The sequence below is a fragment of the Marmota flaviventris genome, chromosome 17 (assembly GCF_047511675.1).
Source record: "Marmota flaviventris isolate mMarFla1 chromosome 17, mMarFla1.hap1, whole genome shotgun sequence".
NCBI lineage: Eukaryota > Metazoa > Chordata > Mammalia > Rodentia > Sciuridae > Marmota > Marmota flaviventris.
The window spans coordinates 27,670,542-27,692,910 of NC_092514.1; the positions used below are offsets into that span (position 1 = coordinate 27,670,542).

The 22,369-nt window shown below is 41.6% G+C and overlaps 1 protein-coding gene across 14 annotated transcripts in view; it reads left to right on the forward strand.

The window, feature by feature from the left end:
* Mis12 (MIS12 kinetochore complex component) overlaps positions 1 to 22,369 on the forward strand; it is a 167,863-nt gene that overhangs the window by 99,052 nt on the left and 46,442 nt on the right. For 9 of the 14 annotated variants that reach the window (XR_003580710.2, XR_003580711.2, XR_003580713.2 and 6 more), the window contains one exon: positions 16,767 to 16,953. The exons of the other annotated variants lie outside the window; for them this stretch is intronic. The gene's annotated coding sequence lies outside the window, so the exon portion shown is untranslated. The remainder of the gene's footprint in view (positions 1 to 16,766; positions 16,954 to 22,369) is intronic. 14 annotated transcript variants of the gene reach the window in all.

Here is a 22,369-nt window from a genome sequence, read left to right on the forward strand (position 1 = left end):
AGCAATGTCAAGCACATAGAGTGTGGGTTGTTGAGTGAGGGAATGATTTGGTCTCAGTAGAGGGACATCTCTGCTTGGTCTGCACAAGGTGTCTGGCACACGATACTTATTCAATTTCTAGCACAATGTGTAAAAATACTTCTGTGAGTGGCTTGAAGGAAGATGCTAGGGGCAGATGCTTCACTGACTGTGGGTGATGCAAATCTGGAAGTGAGAGTGAGCGCATGGAATGATTACTTAGTATTTGAAAAGATTTTGAAAGGGTGGCAGAATTGCCTGAAATTAACAAGCGGCCACTGAATATGGGTAAATTGCAAGTGTTACTCATATAAAGGTGTGAGAATCAATGGCTCTTGTGGCTGGGGAGAGGGGGAAGGAAGATTCACAGGTGACTGAGGTGTGAAATAGTTCTCTGCATGTGCCGTGGTTTTTCATCCCCCAGCTGAAGGGAAGCTGAGAAGCTTGTCTGAAAAGAGACAGGAATAGGCAGAGTTTTGTTCGCTGCCTCCTCTATGGTTGTAACGATGCCTGCTACTTAGCAGGTGCTCCATAAATATTTGTTGAATTATGAATGAACACTCTAGCAACTTTGCATTTACCCTCCGCTTGGAATATCCTTTGCCTTCAAATTCTTATTAGTTTTTAAAACTAAATTCAGGGCTCCCCAGCTCTAGGGCACTTTCCCAAGTGCATACTTCTCCACTGGGCTGTTAGAATACTCTGTTTTAAAATGTAGGACTTATTATACTGTGTTCCTAGTATGGATCTCTCATTATACTGAGAGTTGGCAGAAGCAGAGGCTGGTTTGATTGATCTCTGGTTGAACAATGCATTCCATATCATTGGTGTTCAATATATGTTTGTGGAATGAATGACTGAGAAGTGCTGACACATGATGCTTATTTAGTTTCTAGTAAAGGTAGGAGAATTATAGATGGGTCAAAGGGCAATGTCCTTGACCATGAGGGCAAGGTTGTAGGGCATGGGTTCAAAGGATCCCAGCCTGTTGCTAAGAGCAGAACTGGGCTTACAATTTGTTAAGGGGATAAGTGAAACAGGAGTTGAGATATTGGCCTGTGAAAATAGGTAGGTTTGATTTGTAAGCTCAAATCATCCTTCAGGAGCTTGTTTATAAACTCGGGTTGTCTGACTCTGAATCTAGTACATTATGTGTGCATTACAGCTGTGTCCAAAATGTTGGAGGTGGAATTCAGAGTTATGACAGGGCCCCAGGCTTGGGAGGCAGTGGAAGAGAGGAGACTGTCAATGGCGTTCAGGAGGCTGAAGCTGTAAGACAATAGAGTAGAGGTTATCATTTTGGATGTTGAATTCATCAAGGATGATATCAAGGGATGGAGTACAGAGCACATTTTAAAGACTTCTTCAGAGTGAAAATTATAGAAAGCAATTTCAAAGAAGCTTAAGCAAAAAAGGATAATTTATTGGCTTCCAGTATCCCAGAAAGTGCACATCAGTCAACATCAGTGGGGAAGGCAGGGAAGTGGCTGAGTCTCGAGAACAATCGGAACCAGGAATTTCAGGGCCAACAGGCACCTCCCCCCGCCCCCCCCTCTCTCCATACCTTATCTATTGGGCCTTATCTCTGTGATAAATGTCTTTCTTCACGTGGCAGGACACATGGCAGTTCTGCATCTTATTTCTCATTGCTTTAAACATCAAAGAGAATGCTTCTGTAGGACTGTGATTGTTAAATCTTGATTGTCAGCTTGACTGGATCCAGAGACGCTTAGAAAATTAGCCAAACACACTTCTGTGTGTGTGTCTGTTTCCAGAGATGATTGGCATGTGAGTCAGTGCACTGAGAGGGGAATAACCATCCTGAATATGGGCAGCATATCCCGTGACCTGGGGGTCCGGATGGAACAAAAGCTGTAGAAGCAGGAAGTCTCCCAGTGTGTGCAAGCTGGATTCTTCTTGAGTGAGGACAATTTTTTTTTTCTTTTGCTGCTGTCCTCACCTGTGGACACCAGACTTCAGCTTTTTCAGCCTTTGAATGCAGATTCACATCAATGACTCTCCAGGGAGCTCCCAGTCTTCAGTTGGGGCTGCATCATTGGTCCCTCTTGTTCTAAGGCTTCCAGATTCTTGGACTGAGCAGCTACTAATTTCCCAGCTCTGCAGTCTGCAGATAGCATTTTGGGACCATCCAGCTTCAGAATGTGTAAGCCAATCTAATAAATATGTATAAGTGTGTGTACACATGCACACATATATAACACATATATATTTATATTCTGTTGGTTCCATTCCTCTAGGGATTACTGACTAATACAAGGACACCAGTTTTTAATTCCCAGGGAAGAGACCCATTGGCTCAGAGGCAGAAAGGTGTCACCCCATGACTAGTACTGGCCATTAGATAGGGTGAGAGAAGTACTTGCAGAGAGGAGAAGCATAGCCATTTAGGAGAAATTTATTCTTCATTTTATGAGAGAGAGATGGCAATTGGGATGACTTTGGCTGCAAATAGAAGAAAACTGACTCATACTGGCTTAAACAATAAGGGAATTTATTGGCTCATACTGTGAAGGCCAGGTTATAAATGGTATAAGGATCAGTTTAATCCAACTGCTCCGGTGTCCATATTTCTGCAGTTCCCTCTTCTTGCTTTGTCTTTGTCTTCAGGCTGCTTTCTTTATGGGGACAAAAAAAGAGGTAGCACTTTTCAGCTCTACATTCACATATCAAATCCAGAGGAAGAGAAATCTTTTAGAAGATTTTTTTCCCCCCATAACAACAAGGAAGCTTTATTCTCAGAGTCTTTCAGCAAACCTCTGGATGGTTTCCTTGGATTTAAAAAGGAAGGTACTGGGTGCTCTGCAGCCCTGATCTCTCAGTCCTCACAACTGCATTGATGTGCTAGGTGCTGTTCCTATTCCTATTTTGCAAGTGGGGCAACTGCAGCCCAGGGAACTAAAGCCACATGTTCAAGTTCACAGAGTGAGTGAGTGGAGGAGCCAGGGCTTGAAGGCAGGGTTTGGAACCCAAAGTTCATGCTCCAAGATTCTTGGCAGAGCATGTATGCAATCCTTGACAAGTCGCAGCCAGCCTTCATGTGTTTGTGATGGTGGCATTCCAAAGCCGTCATCACAGCGTCTCCCCTCCCACCATCCTTCAGCACACATGAGAGATCAGGGCTGCACAGCACCTAGCACATGCCTCCTCAGGGCCGGGTATTCCCACTTTGCCAGATCCTGTGGGCAGAAGAGCTGGAGCAGAAATTTATTCCATGCCCCCAGAACTCAGTCCAGGATTGTGTTGGCAAGAGACATCTCCATTCTACCTCCTCTGCCCAACACTGAGGTGACGGGGGTGCTGCAGATCTTTGTGCTTTAGCCCTCCATTCCCCCTCTCCTCCTCCTCCTCCTTGGTTGTCATCTTGTCTCAGCCAAATCCTGGATTCTTCATAATAAGAACCGGAGACAGTTGAGCTTGAATCCCAACGTCCTCACTGAGTGACCTTGGGGAAGTCATTTAACTTCTCTTCACCTATTTCTTCACCTGGAGAGCCCAATCATGGCCAGATGCATGTTTCATATATTTTAAGGAATCCTCAAAAGTGCTTGGGGATAGATACTATTAATTTATTAGTTTTAGAGATGAAGAAACTGAGGATCAGGGAGGTAAGCCCATTTATAAAAAACAAACAACAAAACAGCAACAACAACAACAACAAAAACAAACCCTCATGGCCCTAATAAGTAGCAATGCTGCAACCACACCTGATCAGGGCTGATCTCAAAGCCCACACTTAACCATTCTGCTAACCAGTATTAAGCTACCAGCACTGTACTAAGCCAGCATTGAGCTACTTAGCACTCTTAGCACTTCACTAACCAGCCCATTTTATCTAGCTTTGAGCTGTCCTTGACCGGGCTTTTCAGCCTAGTGTCAACCAGCATTGAGCTATACAGCATCAATATATCCAGCTCCAGCATCAATATATCCAGCCCTGCTCCATCTGGTCTCATGTGAGGTGCAGGAGGAGTGGGAACCCTCAGCTTTGTGCAAAATCAGATGTTTGTGGAATGTGCTACCCGTCTCAATTACCTGAAAGACTGCTGGGAGAAGAGGGGTTAGGCTTATCTGCTTCTTCTCAGGGTTGAAATTTTGGGAACAACACTCTGGTGACAGTTGAGAATTTGGTACAGAATGAATACCCTGCCAAAATGATTGTTGTGCTGAACCAAATTGTGGGTTCTCCCGTGGAATCTGACAATTCCACCAAGATGCCCTTGAAGGATGCATAGGAGAAATGAGTTCCAGATCTCCAAAAGCTCAGAGTCTACCTCCAGCAGAAGAAGAGCAGATTCAGGCTCTCTGTGGGAGGGCACAGGTGAGCTCCAGACCTTCCCATTCTGGGAGCAGAATTCCCAGCAGTTTGGATGAACCGATCGGATCATATGCACACAGCGATTTTATGCTTTTCACACTGTGCTATAACCCTCGGTGCCCGTGCCAGCCAAACAGGAGCTGAGCAAGAAGCGCATCCTCCCTCTGAAGCAAACATTCCCCACAAACCTTTTTTTTTCTCCCCAAAGTCATGAATAACAATCTCCGTCCCTGCAGCATCTGCTAACGATTTATTATTACACAGGTAGTATAACATTTTCATACACCCAACATTTTTCATGCTAGGTTGAGTTAATTACAAACAACTCACAAGCAAGAAGCATTTCCTCCAGCAATCCTTTGCAAACAATGATGCTTTGTTCCCTCTTGCCACCTGAAGCAAGACTCTGCCTTTTTCTTGGCTTTTACCACTTTCCCTCATTTATCACCATTGCTCTAAATGAGTCACACAGACCCACAGGAAGGGCCTCTGAAACTTCTGACTCAGTGGCTGCTTACTGCTGTACACGTAGCTTCTATTTTTTTTTGAGCATAAAATAAGATTATATTTTCCATACTGCAATGTACATCATTGTACCCAGAATTTAGGTACTCAACTGCATATAGGTTTTTCAACAATAAAGTTGAAATAAAGTTATTGTGTCCATCTAATACTAAATATATATATTTAAAAGAATGAGGTTTATGGTAGTAGAATGTCAAAAAGAGCTTGGCTCTTTTTGAAAATCACATCCCAATTTCTCATTCAATTGATGAAGAAATTCCCCTCAGTAGCGACTCATACCTAACTTATGTCCATGGGATATAAAAGAAATCAGGGATATCCTGGAAGTGACTGAGGGACCTTGATGTTCATTAGGGAGGTGACTGAGGAACCTTAATGTTCTTTAGGGAGGTGACACAATGTGGCTATGTTGGGGAAGAGCTGTATTAAGCATGGCTTTTCAAATCAGTGCATTTCCCAGAACTTTAAGGTAATAAAATAAGTTAATAGCATAAGTTTATAATAGTTCTAATGAGTGCCATGCACTAAGTTTCACGTGTCTTTTTTAAAAAAAATATTTATTTTTTAGTTGTAGTTGGACACAATACATTTATTTATTTATTTTTATGAGGATGGAACCAGACGTGCTAGGCGAGCGCTCTACCACTGAGCCACAACCCCAGCCCCCACATATGTCTTTTATATATACATAGCAGAATACAACAGACACTAGTATGGCAATATGTAAATCAATGGATGTGTAACTGATGTGATTCTGCAATCTGTATATGGGGTAAAAATGGGAGTTCTTAACCCACTGGAATCAAAGTGTGAAATATGATATATCAAGAACTATGTAATGTTTTGAACAACCAACAATAAAAAATTAAAAAAAAATAAAAAATAAAAAAATAAATTGCGGCTACCCCAAAATAAATTAACCCCAATAAATAATAATAATAATAATAAATGTGATACTTGCAAAAAAAATGAAATAAACAAAGTGTGAAAAATGAAAAAAAAATATATATAGAATACATAACATTCTCATAACTATTCTGAGATAATAACCATTAGCATTCTCACTTTACATGTGGGGAAACTGAGGTACAGAGAACTAAGCGACTTGTCCAACATCCTAGAGCTGATAAGTGTTGGAACTAGTATTCAAATCCAGGTGATGTTGCTCAAGTCTGAGCTGTTATCCACTCTCCTCTCCAGCCTTCTTGGAGTGTGCATCCTCTTTACTTTAATATGCCACTCTGATGTCTCTGAAGACTATAAAGAAGAGATGTTGAATGAACCAAGGTGAATGAAGACCATGAGTTTGTAGAAAAAAGGCAGTCAAAGGGCACCACGTTTCTAGGGCTCTCTACCCCTTCCAAATAATGGTAAAAAGCCCCACCTCTCACACCCAGGGGAATCCCTTCCATCAGCTCTGGGTCTATGAGGGAGTTTGGTGAAGGGGGCATCCTGGGAGTTGGAAGACCTGTGTTTGAGACCTGGTGCCATCTTTCTGGCTATGTGGTGTGAAAGGAACACCTGTTCACTAGCATGGCCCTCCACTAATTGACCATGTGCCCTCAAGTCTTGTATTTCTCCTCTCTGGCCCTTAGTTCTGTTATCTTCAAATTGATAGGTTAACCTGGACAATAACCAATGTCACATCTTGCTCCAATGGGGGCAATTTTTGTGCAGGAGGGAAAAAATCATTCATTTGGAAAATTGGTCTCCAATCATTGTCATAGTGGTCACATGAAGCACATTTGGGAGAGTAATTCTGCATTCAAATTCATGCCAGAGGAAGAATGCCTTGAACCATCTGAGTCTGTCATGAACTGTGAAGGGAAGTGGTGACAGTTGTATTAGTTATGTGACATTTTACTCCCATATACCTCATTCTTTTTTTAAAAAATATTTTTAGTATTAGACACAATAACTTTATTTTTTTTGATGTGGTGCTGAAGATCGAACCCAGTACCTCACACGTGTGAGGCAAGCACTCTACCACTGAGCCACAACCCCAGCCCCCATAAACCTCATTCTTTAGATGAAGAAATTGAAGCTAGAGTGGTTAGTGACTTCTCTAAAGCTTCACAGTGAGGTAATGGTGGAGTTGGCATTGAAAGTCGGTTCTTCTACATACCTGCCATTTTAAGTCACAATATGAGAACCGGCACATTAGCTAATAGTGACTGACATTTATTGAAAACTCACCATGTCCTCACAGTGTGTGATAGAATTAAATCATTGTTCATCACTAATTCCTCCCTTCTGATCTCACCCACAGGCAAATGGGTGAGAAATAAATGCTTGTATAATACTGAGATTTTTCTGTGGTTGTTATGCAGCAATAGCTAACTGATACAGTAGCTGGTGTATGAAGTGGAATGTTCCCATAACAAGAACCTGAAATACATGACGTTGGCTTTGGGAATGGGTGACAGGTGGTGAGGAAAGTGTCCTAGGAGGCTAGTGAAATGGCACTCACTAGTGTTATGTAATAGCAAAACATTTGGTAAGACTGTCACTTGCAATAAGCTGGAAGATAGAAAATGTGCCTGAGGCATTTGTAAAGTTGGATGACGGCATTTTGAGGCAGGATGTTGAAAGCATGAGCTGGCTGCTGCTAATTGCATTTGGAAGTGAAAAATTTAAGAAGGATTGGCCAGTTTGCAAGCAGAATTCCAAGGGACCTACACAGTACAGAAACTGCCCTGGGAAAACAAAATGATTTTCCACCAAGCTGGAGGTGTGGCCTCAACAACACAGGTTTGGGGAATGAAATTTAAGGTTTTGTGGGTTGTTTTGCAGTAATAGTGGACTAAGAGATACTCTATCAGTTGCTGTGCATTCATGAGCTCATGTACTCCTCATAATAATCCCAGAATATAGATGCTATTATTTCCATTTCACAGATACCATAAAACTGAGGTATTTGAAACATGCCTAAGATCATGAGGCAGATCCAGAGTTGGAACTCGATGGTGGATCTGACTCCAAAACCTATTCTCTAATTCAGCATGCTTTTCTGCCTTTTAATGTCTCTGTCTTCTTTATGTGTGAATTTGGTAGGCAGGATAATGGAACCTCAAATCTATTCATATCCTAATCCCCGAAGATGGCAAGGGGAACTTGAGGTTGCAGATAGAATTAGCTTTGCTAGTCAGCTGATCTGAGAGTGCAAAGTTTCTCCTGGGCTATCTGGGTGGGCCCAAGGTCCTTATACATAGAAGAGGGAGAAGAAGAGTTGAGTCAGAGGGACATTTAAATTGTTATGCTTTTATTTTATTTTTTATTTGCCCTTTGTAGACATATATGATAGTAGAATATATTTTTACATATTCTACCCACACAGAATAAGTATAACTTGTTCCAATTAGGATCCCATTATTGTGGTTGTGCATGGATGTGGAGTTACATTGATTGTGTATTCATACATAAGGATAGTAAAGTTATGACCGATTCTTCCTATTGTCTTTCCTATTCCCATCCTCCCTCCCTTCCCTTTTGTCTAATCCAATGAACTTCTATTCTTCCCCTCCTTTCTTTTACTTCTTTTACTCCCTGGGGCTGGAGTAAAATGAAGCTTTTTTCCTCCCATTTCTACACAATGAGAAGAAAGCATCCACATATCAGAGGGAACATTCTGCATTTGGTTTTTTGGGGACTGGCTCATTGTACTGAGCATGATAGTCTAAGTTGCTCTGCTGCTGGCTTTGGAAGTGGAGGAAGGGGCCACAGTTGAAGAACTGAATGGAGCCTTTAGAAGCTGGAAAAGACAAGGGAACAGATTCTCCTCTGGAACTTCCAGAAGGAATCGTCTTGCTGATACTTTGATTTTAGCTCAGTATTTGGAGTTATGATCTCCATAACTGTAACATAAATGTGTGTTGTTTTAAGCCATGAGGTTTGTGGTCATTTGTTATAACAGCGATCGGAAACCAATGCAATGAGTATTCCTGAATGTGTGCTTTCTGTGTACAGCCACTGGTGCTTTTCTAAGTGTGTATATTTCATCAAAGTCTAAATGTCCTTGAGGGAGGCAAGCCCCTTTGGGCTAGGAAGCTAGCAGATTCTTGGGAGGGCTGCCCACTTTCCACCTGTTCCTTTACTAGTTGACCACAGCCCAACACAACATTGTGAGTTAATTCAGTAAGAGTGATGTGACAGAGGATCTACAGGTAAGTATCCATGTGAGCTTGCATCCATGTTTGGGTGCTTGTGTGCATATGTTTGGCCTGACACATGCCATCCTTGCTCATGCATGCATGTAGACTGTTGTGCTTGCATTTACAGATAAGTATGAATCTCTGCAGGTAGGAGCGTACATAAATGAGGTGCACAAGAACACACATGTATGCTCCTGTGTGTTGTGTGTGCGTATGTGTGTGTATACCCTTAATTCACTTGGAGATTTCAGGCCTGAAATCAGCCACTTCCTAACCTGGGGAGCTGGCGCCTTCCTGAGCCAGACCCCGGGTTGAGAGGTAGCACAGAAGCCCTTGACAGGCACCATTAATTTGCTCTTTTCTCCCTGGGGCTGGAGTAAAATGAAGCCTTTTTTCCCATTTCTACACAATGAGAAGAAATGTATTGATTTTTCCTCACTTCTGATTGTTCACGTTAGAGGCTTGTTTCTAAATAATTGACACCAGGATCATTCATTTTACTCCACAAACATATTTTACAGGTTTCTTTTTCCCTTTGAGACATAGTCCTGAGTGGACCCCAAGAAAGTCGCTTTTGTAGACTGGCGTTCTCTGCTTGGAGAACATCCCTCCACGGGCAAGTTCAGCTGCTCTGGTGGTCCCCTTTTAATTGCTCGTTTGCTCACCCATTAATTTGTCCAAAAGAGTGTATCAAAGCCAGTGGTGTGCAGACCAAATCCAGGCAGGGGGTGAGAGCTGTGGTTGAGGGGCACTAGCTGGTCCTTGCTTACTGGACAACTCTAGAACTGCAAGAAAGTCTCCCACCATCCTTCTCAGTAAGCCATGAAGAAATTCAAGGGCTGAGAGAAGAAGCCTGAGGGAGAGGGAGGGACAAAGTGTCAAAACCCCAGGCTAGCAAGGTCCCTTCTCCTCACTGTGCTCCTGCCACTGTGACATCTCAAAAGATGCTGCCCATATTTAATCTGTCCCATAATTAAAAATTAACTTAAACCAGTGCCACCAGCGATGGTTTCTCTGAACCCCCAAACTGGGAGGATGCTCCCTCCCACAGCCCCTTCCCTCCCAGGTCAAGATCGGAACCATTTTCGGCACATAGGCTTCAGTACAAATTTCTGACTTGGGCTTCAGTGCAAATTTCTTCTGATGTAATTTCTTTGAGGTTAGAAGTCACCCCTGACTCTCTGTCGCTGGCTTCCCCAAGAAGTTTTTTTTTTTTTTTTGTCCTAGGGTTTGAATCTATGCCCTTGCACATCCTAAGAAGGGTTTCTAATGCTATCACTTGTCCATTTGGATCACCCTCATTCCCTGGGCTCACAAAATCCTGAGAAAGATTAGCTAAAATGGAAAAGGTAACCGCCCCTCCCAAATGAGGCCTGACCATCTTCTCTCTCCTCCACCCTCACCCCTATGTTGAGGTACCCCACTTGGACACCTTGGCTGGATCAAAGCTAATTTTCTTTACTCAAGATGGTGTTAAGAGCAGCAGTTTCCTGGTAGGGGTAGACCTTCCATGGAGAAATCAGGTGTCTAAGTTTCAGTGCCACCAGTGAAGAAAGAGGAGAAGATCCAGGCCAAGAGAATTTCAGCTTTCCATTAGGTGACCTTCCATGTTCTAAAGATGATGGAGCAGAAAGACTAAGGATCCTGATTCCCATTTACTAGGGTATACTTTTTACTCCTTAACCCAGTACTTCTGTATATGAGGGAGATATCAATGATTTCCATTTTTCTGTTACTAGTTTTGCAACTCTGGATATATGAGGCTATACAGTTATAGCTCTTACCAAGAATAGTTGGGTGTTCAGGGTCTGATGGTTCATGCTCAAGTAATCTACTGACTTTTAAAAATTCTATCACTGAAACCTAAACATGCTCTTTCCTTTCCAGCAGAACACTGGAGCCTCATTTTCCACAGGCACGTTGTAATAGTGCGGCACCCGCTTCCTTTTGATTGAAGGCTTACAGGCATCTCCATAATTTGGGGATGGTCAGGTGATCAAAGGGAGAAAACCTTATTATAAAGTGGTAGATGTAAGGGGAGTTCAGAGTCCAAAGGAGATTTTCCAAGAGATTCCTCCGATACAGGTATCCTGAGTAAAGCAGCAATTTACTCGGGATACTCTGCCTCAAATACATCCTGCCTCAAATCTGCCAAAGTGGTTTTGAGTTGGGGGGTCCTAAAATGTCTTTTTTATAGTTCTTTGTCTGTTGTTCAGATTCTCCTGAAATGTATGGGGATCCTTGATCCTTCATTCATGTTTTTGAATGAAATGAGATACTCTGACCAGGAGTTCCATGTCCAAGGCTGGGGTTGGCCACCTGGTAGGCTTCCCGCCACAAGAAATACCAGAAAGTCACATTCTGTACACTTAAGATTGGTGCATTTTGCTATATATAAATTATGCTTCAATTTAAAAATGTATAAAAATATTTTTTTAAAAAGGAAGTGATTGATATATGTATGTGTTTTTATGAATCTCTGCAATGATGTTCTTCAATGGGTGAACGGATAAACAAATTTGTGCAATGTTTATCCAATACATCCTGCCTCAAATCTGCTGAAGTGGTTTTGGGTTGGGGGTCCTTAAATGTCCTTTTATAGTTCATAGGTTAAATGTGCCCAGCATGGCTAAGTAACCAGGCTGTGCAGCCCAGCAGAGCCCATTCCACTTTGCAGAGGCTGTGTGCACACAGGTGCAGCTGACTGACTACACATGTTTGGAATTATTATTATTATTATTATTATTATTATTATTAGGTACTGGGGATTGAACCAAGGGGCACTCAACCACCGAGCCACATTCCCAGCTCTATTTTGTATTTTATTTAGAGACAGGGTCTCAACAAGTTGCTTAGCACCTTGCTGTTGCTGAGGCTGGCTTTCAACCCTGGATGCTCCTGCCTCAGCCTCCCGAGCTGCTGGGATCACAGGTGTGCACCTCCATACCCAGCTCTTGGATGCGATATTAAGGTCAATGTTTGTTCTGGTTGGTGGTTGCCTAGGCCATGTTAGAGTAGCACCTCTGAGTAGCACTTCTGCGTAGTACAAGGCTTTTAAGTTTGCTGCTTTCCTCTCTTGATGATAGACCACTTTATTCCCAGCTCTAATCTGGAACCCTGGAGTCCACCAGAGTTCAAACTATATATTCACATAAATGATTTAGTTGACACACATGGAGCTCTCTATAATGCTGAAAAGGAGGGCAATGGACTGAGCATGTGTGTAATGGAACCACAGAGACCCTTCCACCAAGTGGATATTTCTCAAGACTCTTTTGGTTGTTTTTATGATCAGTACAGATATACTTTGGGGATTAATCATATCCCACCTGTGCCGTCACTTTTTTTCTCTGTGCCCCAGATGACAAGCTCTTGACCTTCAAACATAGTCACCCAATAGGTTGAGTCTTTCAGTCCTGCCATCTAAATACACATCCACTCAGCATGTGTGAGTGCCAACCCCTGGGCCTTCGCCAGTCTGGTCCCCACCAAAGCTGTCAAACTGACCACATTCAGCCCCACCGGAGGCACAGCATGGCTCTTAGGACTTGTGGTTCTGTTCTTCATTCTAGTGTCATGATGTCTGGCTTTCTGGGAGGTCTGGGCATTCTACTCTCCCCAAGCCTTTTGAGAAGGTTACTCAGGACTAACCAGGGGTAAGTTCAGGGTTCTTGATTGCCTATGTCCTGAAGTGGTTTTGAGTTGGGGGATCATTAAATGTCCTTTTATAGTTCATCTTGGGTGGAAGTTCCTGTCCTTTTAAAGCTGCTTTTCCCTTCTGCCCCATCCCCTAGTCTAGAGGATGAATGTAAGATCTTATGATGATGAGATCTTAGGAATGTTCTCCAAAAGGTTGTGAAGATTGGAAGCCTAGTAAAGTCATTCCGTTCCATGGGCTGAACTGAGCACATGTTATTTCTCTTCCTTTTGCTATCTGTAAAGGAATACAGCCAGTATAACCCTCTAGCAAGGAAGACCATGGGGGGTGGGGACAGTGGATGAGAGATTTTAACATGAGTCTGGCAGGCAGAAGATGCATAAAGAAATGCTGGCTGTTGAGGCAGAGTGGAGAAACTCTTAGCTCAGAATACATGCTAAGGGAACATGCTTAGTGGAGCTAGAGATGCCTCAGATTTAGATAACAGGTAATTCAGGTGGCCTAAGATGAGAAAGCAAGGAGGAATAATTGAAGTTATATGAAAAAACAGATAACCCTTGCAAACTTGTCTTTTTCAAGTTGGAGACCAGATTATAGTATCAAATTTATCCCCTGAATAAATGAGACTCCTTCTTTCCCTCCTCCTCTCCTTCCCTCCCTCTCTCTTTCTTTTTCTCTTTCTTTCTTCTCACTCTCTCTCTTTTGGTACTGGGGATTGAACACAGAGTCTCACACATGCTAAGCAAGTTCTCTTCCATTGAGCTACAGCCCCAACCCTTTAAAAAAATTATTGTTTTGAGACAAGGTCTCCAGAATTTTCCCAGACTGGCCTCAAACTCACAATTTTTTTTTTTTTGCCTCAGCCTCCTAAATTTTGGGGATTACAGATATGTGCGACTGCAAACATCCCGTCCTGAGAATGATTATTTCTTAAGAAATTGTCTGAAGTTTCAGGGCAGAATCAGATCAGCAAGTGTGAGTTGGTTGGGTGTAATTGTGACTTTCTGGTATTTCTTGTGGCATGAAGCCAGCCCCAGCCTTGGACACAGAACTCCTGGTCAGAGTATCTGTTATTTCATTCAAAAACATGAATGAAGGACCAAGGATCCCCATACATTTCAGGAGAATCTGAACAACAGACAAAGAAAAAGGTAAAAGGAGAGTTGACTTCAGAGGAAACCAAGATGATTGGGGAATTGAAGAGAACTCCTAAAATGCCTCTTCTCTCCAAAGCATTCATGCTGACCCTGGGTGTATGCAGCACCCTGAATGTGCTGTCCACGGGTCTCACTCTTGGGTCAATGTGGAAAATTTACACATATTTGTTTAACTTGGGCTTCTGGATTACATGTTGTAATGATCAAAACAGGAGCTATGAACCACATGTAGCTATTTATATTTAACTTTAAATTAATTAAAATGAAACAAAATAAAAAATTCTATCCTTCATTCTCACTAGCCACATTTCAAGTCTTTAGTAGCCACATGTAGCTAGTGGTTATCATGTTGGACTGGAGCTGATGCAGAACATTTATATCATTGAAGAAAATTCTGCTGGGCAGTGTTGATTTATAGCAATAGGTTTCAGTCCAAACTTGTATTTTAACATCATTGCAGAGATTTATAAAAACACATACATACATCAATCACTTCCTTTTTAAAAAAATATTTAATTTGTTTTTATATATTTTTAAATTGAAGCATAATTTATATATAGCAAAATACTCAAATCTTAAGTGTACAGGTTGATGAATTTTTAACTTGTATATGCCAGTGTGACTACCACTCAAATCGATATATGGAATATTTCCACCACTCTAGAAAGTTCCCTTGTACCCTTTCTCCAATATTTCAGCTCACTCTCTTCCCTCTTTCCCAAGTAACTACTGCTCTGAAATCTATCACTGTAGATTTTGCCTGTTTTTGAACTCACACATGGGATCACATAGTATATCTTTAGCATCCAATTCTTTCTGTGAGATGCCTTTGAGAGTCCTTTATGCTGTGTGTTTTTTTTGTGCATGTTGTGTTTGTTCTATTTTATTGCCAGGCTGTGTTCCATTGCATAAATTTGTTTATCCATTCACCCATTGAAGAACATTTGGGTTGTTTCCAGTTTTTGTTTGTAATGCATAAAGATGCTATAGACATTGTTTTTAAGTCTTTTTGGGGACAGGTCTCTCCCTCTTCAGGAACTTCTTGGCTTGGACACTGTCAGATTATAGGACCCACCTGGGCTGGGGGTTCCTGGTAAAAATTTGAAGGACAATTTTTAGCTTCTGTCTTCTGATGCAGAGGAGAGGCATGGGGAGTATAAAATTTAACCAAAAGGAAGACAAAATCATTTGGAATGGATTCACTAAAGGCTGAAAAATGTGTTGAAAAAAATGGGTGGATTGCCTTAGAGGTTGTTTTTGGCATCTTTATGAATTTTGTAGGGTTATCATGAACTCCCTGCTGCTCAGTCCTGGGAGTCCTAGAAATGCCACTCACCTTGTGAGCCCCAGCAGTCATCCAATAGCCCTGCCTTAGATCAAGCTTATCCCTTCTTGTCCTAGCAATGCATTAGCCTTCGGGACGGTCCATAGCCAGAGTGATCTTTCTAAAGTCTGACTCTAATTTTATTCACTACAATACTTCAGTGGCTCCCCATTGCCCACAGGAGAAATGGGCCTGAAATTGCCTTTCTAATGCCCTTTCTTTGGAATTTTCTACATTCAACCTTTACTCTAGCTATACCAGACTCTCATAGCTCTTTGCCTTGGGACCAGGGTAAGGCAAAAAATTCACCTTACCAAAAAAATCTCAATAAGACAGTAATATGTTAAATAAATATTTTAAAAAATCAAAATTAATTAAAAATTTATTATGAAACGTATATCAGAATTTCACATAAACAGGCTCTGACACTGTTGTGCTGAGCTATTTTGGATCCTGAAGCAAAGGGAAAAAGTGCATCCTTATATGTGTGCTTTTGCATATTTTTAAAAAAGGTTTACTTAAATATTGGAGAAATAGAAAAGTAGATGTATCAACACTTATAAGTGATTTTACACTTATTTCAGTAAGTGATTTTACCCCAGGCCAGAATTTATTACAATTTTACTCTCTTGGTTTTATTTTTTATTTTTAATTTTTTATGTCATTATACATGTACTTTATTTGGTTTGCATTACAATTTAAAAAATTTTTTTTTGTTGTTATTGATGGATCTTTATTTTTTATATGTGATGATGAGGATCAAACCCAGGGCCTCACACATGCTCGGCAAGTGCTCTACCACTGAGCCACAACCCCAGCCCTGCATTACAATTCTTAATACACATATATCCCACATTTTTTCATATCTCTGTTTGTATATAAGATATGTTGACATCCAATTCAAGTCTTTATACATGCACTTTGTATAATGATGACCATCACATTCCACCATCCTTGCTAATCCCCTGCCCCCTCCTTTTCCCTCCCACCCCTCTTCCCTATCTAGAATTAATCTCATACTCCCATACTTTCTTGGTTTTAATAGAAACAAATGATCTGTACGTGTGAGTGTGTACACACACACACACACACACACATGCACACATGCACCTTGTGGGGTTAGGGATTGAACCCAGTGCTCTACCACTGAGCTACATCTCCAATCTTTTTAAAAATTTTACTTGGAACAGGTTTTGCTAAGTTGTCCAAGCTGGCTTCAAACTCATGATCCTCCTGTTTCAGCCTCCCAAGTCTTGGGTTATAGGCAGGAGCCACCATACCTAGCTGTCAGTTATATTTTCAAAATCTAGTTCTGGAAAAGAGTAGAGTTTGCATGCAGTTTTTACTGTGGTTCTGCATGATATCCATGTCCTCGTCTTGAAAATTTGTTCTTTTTAGATATACATGACACTACAATGTATTTTGACATATCATCCGTGTCTTCTTTACCTGGATCCCCCTTTCTTCTGACTAGGCAGTGTGGCACTGTGGTTTTCAACCTGGACTACCTACATTCTCCACCCTAGCACCACTATTCACTAGTTAGTTATATGATATTGGGAAAATTATTTAACCTCTCTCTCTCTCTGTTTCTTAGTTTCTTCATTGGCAGAGAAGATATCATATGGGAAGCTCTCTAAAAGAGAGGTTGTAAGGATTAACTGAGAGAGTCCGCGTAAAGAGAGAAAATTGTGAGAAGAAAAAGGATGACGTTTCTGCCCCAGGGAGGTCACAGTCTAAAGGAACAGTTGACTGACATGAAGACCAGTGACCCCAGATTACAGGTCAGTCCTAACTTCAGTCCCTGCCTGGCTGGGGAGAAGCCTGCAGTGTTCTAGAGGAGAGGCCCCAGCCCTGCTGTTGTGCAGACGCCTTTGGTGCTCCTTGAACACTGAAATGAACCATTTCAAGGAGTTGTAGAGCCTCTTAGATCAATTTCTGGGTTCTGAATAGCACCTTAGGTCATACAGGGGACTTCTGGGATGGGGCTAGTCACCTACATTGTGGGCATCTTCATATCCTTTAAGGGGATGACCACTGATTCTGTGTTGGGGTTTGTTTCTGACTCTTCATCTGAGGAGGATCCCACACCACCTGTTCTGCTTTTAACCTCTAGTCTAGGACTCCTGTGCCTCCCTTCCCACTCCCTGGATCACTCAGGGTTCCTATAGAGAAACAAAACAGGAAGATGCTTAGACATATATATGAATATGTATGGTTATGTGCCACATAATGTTGTGTTGGTCAATGATGGACTGTGTGTGCACTGGTAGTTCCATAGATTATAATGGAGTTGAAAAATTCCTAGTGCCTTGTGATATAATAGTAGCTGTTGTAACATCACAGCGAGCTACATTACTCATGTGTTTGTAGTGATGCTGGTGTAAACAAACCTATTGTTCAGCCACCATATAAAAATAAGGCACATACAATTATGTATAGTACATGATACTTGACTATGGTAATAAATGGATATTGTTGGCTTATGTATTTATAATACTTTTTATCATTATTTTAGTGCATACTCCCTCTACTTACAAAAAAACAAACAAACAATAAAGGGCTGGGGGTGGGGCTCAGTGGTAGAGTGCTTGTCTAGCATGAGTAAGGCCCTGGGCTTTATCCTCAACACAGAAAAAAAAATACAGTTCACTGTAAAATAGTATACTGTGTTATGCTGGCAGCATCTTCATGTAGCTCCTGGTTACTAGGTTTCTTGATTGCAGCAAGAGGCTATGTTGTGTGACCGGCCTGTACACCTAGGTTTATGTAAGTGCAGCTTATGATGTTTGCACAATGGTGAAATTGACTTACAACACATTTCTCAGAACACATTCCTGTTATTAAGTGATGCATGACTATATGTGTATGTGCGTGTGTATATGGAGTTGGTTTATACAACTGGGCAAGGGCCTGGTGGGAGGGAGCTGGGTGGACAGGCCACCAGCAAGGGCAGTCTGGAATTATAGGCATAAGCTGAAACTTCTGACCACAAGTAGAATTTCCTTTTCTTCAGGGAAATGCCAGTCCTGCTCTTAAAGCCTTTTACCTGATTAGATCATTTCCACCCTGAGTCTCAAGGACACTCTCTTTCAGTTAAAGTCAACCAACTATAAACATTAATCATATCTATAAAATACATACATAGCAACACTAGACTAGTGTTTGATTGAATAACTGGGGACCATGGTCTAGACAAGTTGCTTGTAAAACTAGCCTTCACATTTTCCATTTTAATGGGATGGCCATTGACTCTATGTTGGGGTTTGTTTATGACTCTTCATCTGAGGAAGATCCCATACCACCAGTTCTGCTTTTAACCTCTAGTCTAGGACTCCTGTGCCTCCTTTTCCACTCCCTGGATCACTAGAAGAAGTGATTAATTTCCTGGGTCTATGGAAAGAAGAAGAAACAAATTTAGACACTTTGTGTCTATTAAAACCAAGAGATATGATTAAAAAGGGATTCTCATAGGTTAGAACCCATATTGGATCCAAATGGCTTATTGGTGCCCCTCAGTAGCTGAAGCACGAACCACAGTATTGCAGAACTCTTTTCTACAGGAACACAGGTCTCCTTCAGGTGGTAGGAAAAGGGTAGGTGAAGCAAAAATTAAGAGAGCATACATTTCCTGTGCACTATTCATGCCAGATTTTGAAAAAGTCTCATTCCCAGAGCTTATCTAGTAAGTGATACATTCTTCTAACACTCACATATGGGAGCTACCATGTCTCCTCCATATATTCCTTCCTCTGTCTTCCCACCCACCCACATTTGTACCCACTGACCCACTCTCCAAACATCCATCCATCCAAACATCCATCCATCCATCCGCCCACCGTCTATCTATCTACATAGGAGGCTGAGATGGTTACTGTCGTGTAGTGTTTTGTTAAAAATGTGGATTGAGTTTTTTGAGATAAATATTTTTTCTATCTAAGTATCAGCCAAAAAAATGTTGTATTGAGAGATACTTAATGTTCTATGAAGTTATGAGTGTTAAAAACTGAGAGATGTTGAATGGGGAAACGTTCCTTGGGGAGAAATTCTGCAAGGCATGCTATGTCTGGCTTTCATGTGCTCCTTGAGGCAGGGACCATATGAGACTCATGCCCCTCTTTCCATTTCCACTCCCAGGGCAGGGCCAGGCCCAGTACAGATGCCTGAACTACACGAAGAATGAACAGAGGGTTCAGAGCACTGTACTGGTCTGGAAAGAGATCCATCTTCACCCCCGTTTCTCTGCCCTGCTGTTTGTGGTAGGAGCTGACTTTTATAGGCGGCATGTCCCACTCTTCTATGTCAGTGGCTCTCAGAGGGATTCAGTCAATGGGAGGCACTGGTAGAAGGTGGGGAGGGAGAAGAAGGGAGAAACTAGGGTTCTTATCTCTTCCTTGGCTGCTTTGGATGGAGACTTCAGTATCTGCTGCACCTCTTTTGTGATTTCAGCTTCTTCAGGGTAACCTATGTGCCTCCTGTTCATCCTTACTTTCTCTGTCCCTATGGCCCAGGGGTGGTGGCTTCCTGTGATGCTAACACTTGATTGCCTTGCTGTCATTCTCCCATCACTGCTGTAACCAATTCCCCACATTCAAGTCTCTCTGTCTTAAGCAGCTGGGTGGCTTCTTTTTTCCTCGTTGGTTCCTGATTAATGCAAGACTGAATTGTGGATGTGGCTTCTCTTGCCCCAGAACCTCAGACCTTCTGGGAAATTCCCTACTTACATACCAACTGCTGTGAGAAACTCCATTAGACACAAATGATGGGAGATGATATTTGCACTTAAAAGAAGGCACTGGTACTTTTCTATAAATAAATAAATAAATAAATAAAAATGTAGATAGGCAGGATGAGGAGAGAGAGAGTAAAAATGAAGTTTTGAGGGGAGAAGTTATTAATTATAAGAATAACAACCATTCAACTATTAGACCTCTAATATGTGCTGGATGTCTTGCATACATTCTAGCTAACCCAACAGAGAAGGTTTATTGATCTTGTTTTACAGATGAGCAAATGGAGGCTAGTAGATGGCAGAGCTGAAATTTGAACCTCTGGTCCCTGTCCCTCTACATTCTGTGCCCATCCTGTGCATCGCACTAAGCTCAGACATTACCATTATTGGATGCAAACCCTCACAAAGAAGTAGAATGTGATATATAAATATGTATTTCATATATTTACAAACAAGATTATTTATAAGCTGCTACATAGTTTAATGGGTCAGGATTTTCTGCTCATATTGGGAATATCAAATCCTCAAAGTTCATGTCACACTGATGACATCAGCCACTACGGCCAACAGCCTTTGTGACATCCCTGAACACACAGATATAACACCAGCTGTCACTTTAACAATGGCATAAAGTTGCGTGTCAGGAGACCTGCGGCAGTAAAACCCTGGGCTTGATTGTCCAGGAGACCATGTCTTCCTTACAGGTCACAGAGCAAACACTGTGACAAACAAGCCAATTACAAAGAAGAAAGAGAATGTAACAAAGAGCAAATAGGTCCTTGCCTGGCAGGAGAAGCCAAGAAAATGAGCCTCGAAGGCCTCTGCAACATTTAACTCCTCCTTCAGGGAACTTGGTACAGAAGTCTGCCTAGAGGACTTAATTTAAAAAAAAATTTTTTGGTATTAAATGTACAGAGCAGAGAATCCTTATCAATAATAAACTGAGGCCAAATGGAGGCAGTGAAGTCATTGCCATGGTCCTTTAAAAAAACTTTTTATTGGGGGATAGTAGAGGATAGGAAAGGCAGCAGAACACAACAGACACTAGTATGGCAATATGTAAATCAATGGATGTGTAACTGATGTAATTCTGCAATCTGTATATGGGGTAAAAATGGGAGCTCATAACCCACTTGAATCAAAGTGTGAAATATGATATATCAAGAACTATGTAATGTTTTGAACAGCCAACAATAAAAAATTAAAAAAAAAAACAACAAAAAAAACCTTTTTATTAGTTTTCAGAGCTTTGGATCTCCAGCATCCTCCTAGGGTATTTGAAGTCTATTTTATACACGAAGGTAGTTATTTCCTTGACAGTGGTGTAGGGTTACTGAGTCTCTCCTATTTCCTTGATAATCTTTGTCTTCAAAGAGAGGTGTGTTTTATAGGTCAAATTGGGGCTGAAGAGCAGAGAATGAGCCCTTGGATGCTCACAAGTAATTAGCTTTGACACCTGGGCTTAGTTACCCCTCATTATGGCAGCCTGAAGTCTTTGCCTGGGCTGTGTCTCTGACAGGGTGGGGCCTCCTCACCATCAATGTCTGCTCATTTCTCCCTTTCACCTCCAATTTCAGTTTCAACTCTCCCTGCAAGACTTTGTGGGCAACTCTGTCTGGTTTCTTAAACTCCCTCAAGACTGAGATACAAGGTTGCTATTTGGTCACCTTTGATTTGTTCTCCTTTCCCCCTTATGTTCAAATTGTTTTACACACCATTTCCAGATTTCTTCCCCAAATGTAGCTCAGACTTTACCATTATTGGATGCAAAGGCTCCAGAGATTCCCAATGGACTATGGGGATCACTGGTTGATAATTCTTCCCTCCTTGAAACACTTTTCTTGCTTGGTTTTCAGAGTACACATTCTTCTGGTATCTCTGTATCTCACCAATTGCTCTTTCTCAGTCTCTTCTGCTGGCTCCTCTTCATCTCCTAGACTTTGAAGCATTGGGCACCCCAGGGCTCAGTCCCTGTACCTCTTTGGTTTGCTAGCTTTGCCTATTCCCTTGATCCCATCCTTTCTCATGTCTTAAAATAGCAACTGCTTGCGGAAGACTTTCAAATTTACACCTCTAGCTCAGACCACTATTTTAATCTTAGCCTCATACATTCAACTTTCTTGGGGGTAAAAAACCAATTGAGCAGCTCCAGTCTGTTGTGCAGGTGATTCTTGATTTACAATGGGGTCATGTTCATTTTCACTTGAAAATATTATAAGTCGAAAAAAATGCAGTTAATACACATAATCTACTGAACATCATAGCTTAGTCCAGTTCACCTTAAGCATGTTCAGACTCTTACATTAGCTCACAGTTGGGCATCATGAGAGACTATTATAACACATATTATCAGCTCAAGATGAAAATTCAAAATTTGAAGTATGGTTTCTATTGAATGCGTATTGATTTTGCACCACCATAAAGTTGAAAAAATCTTAAGTTGACCTATCACGGGATGGAAACTGTCT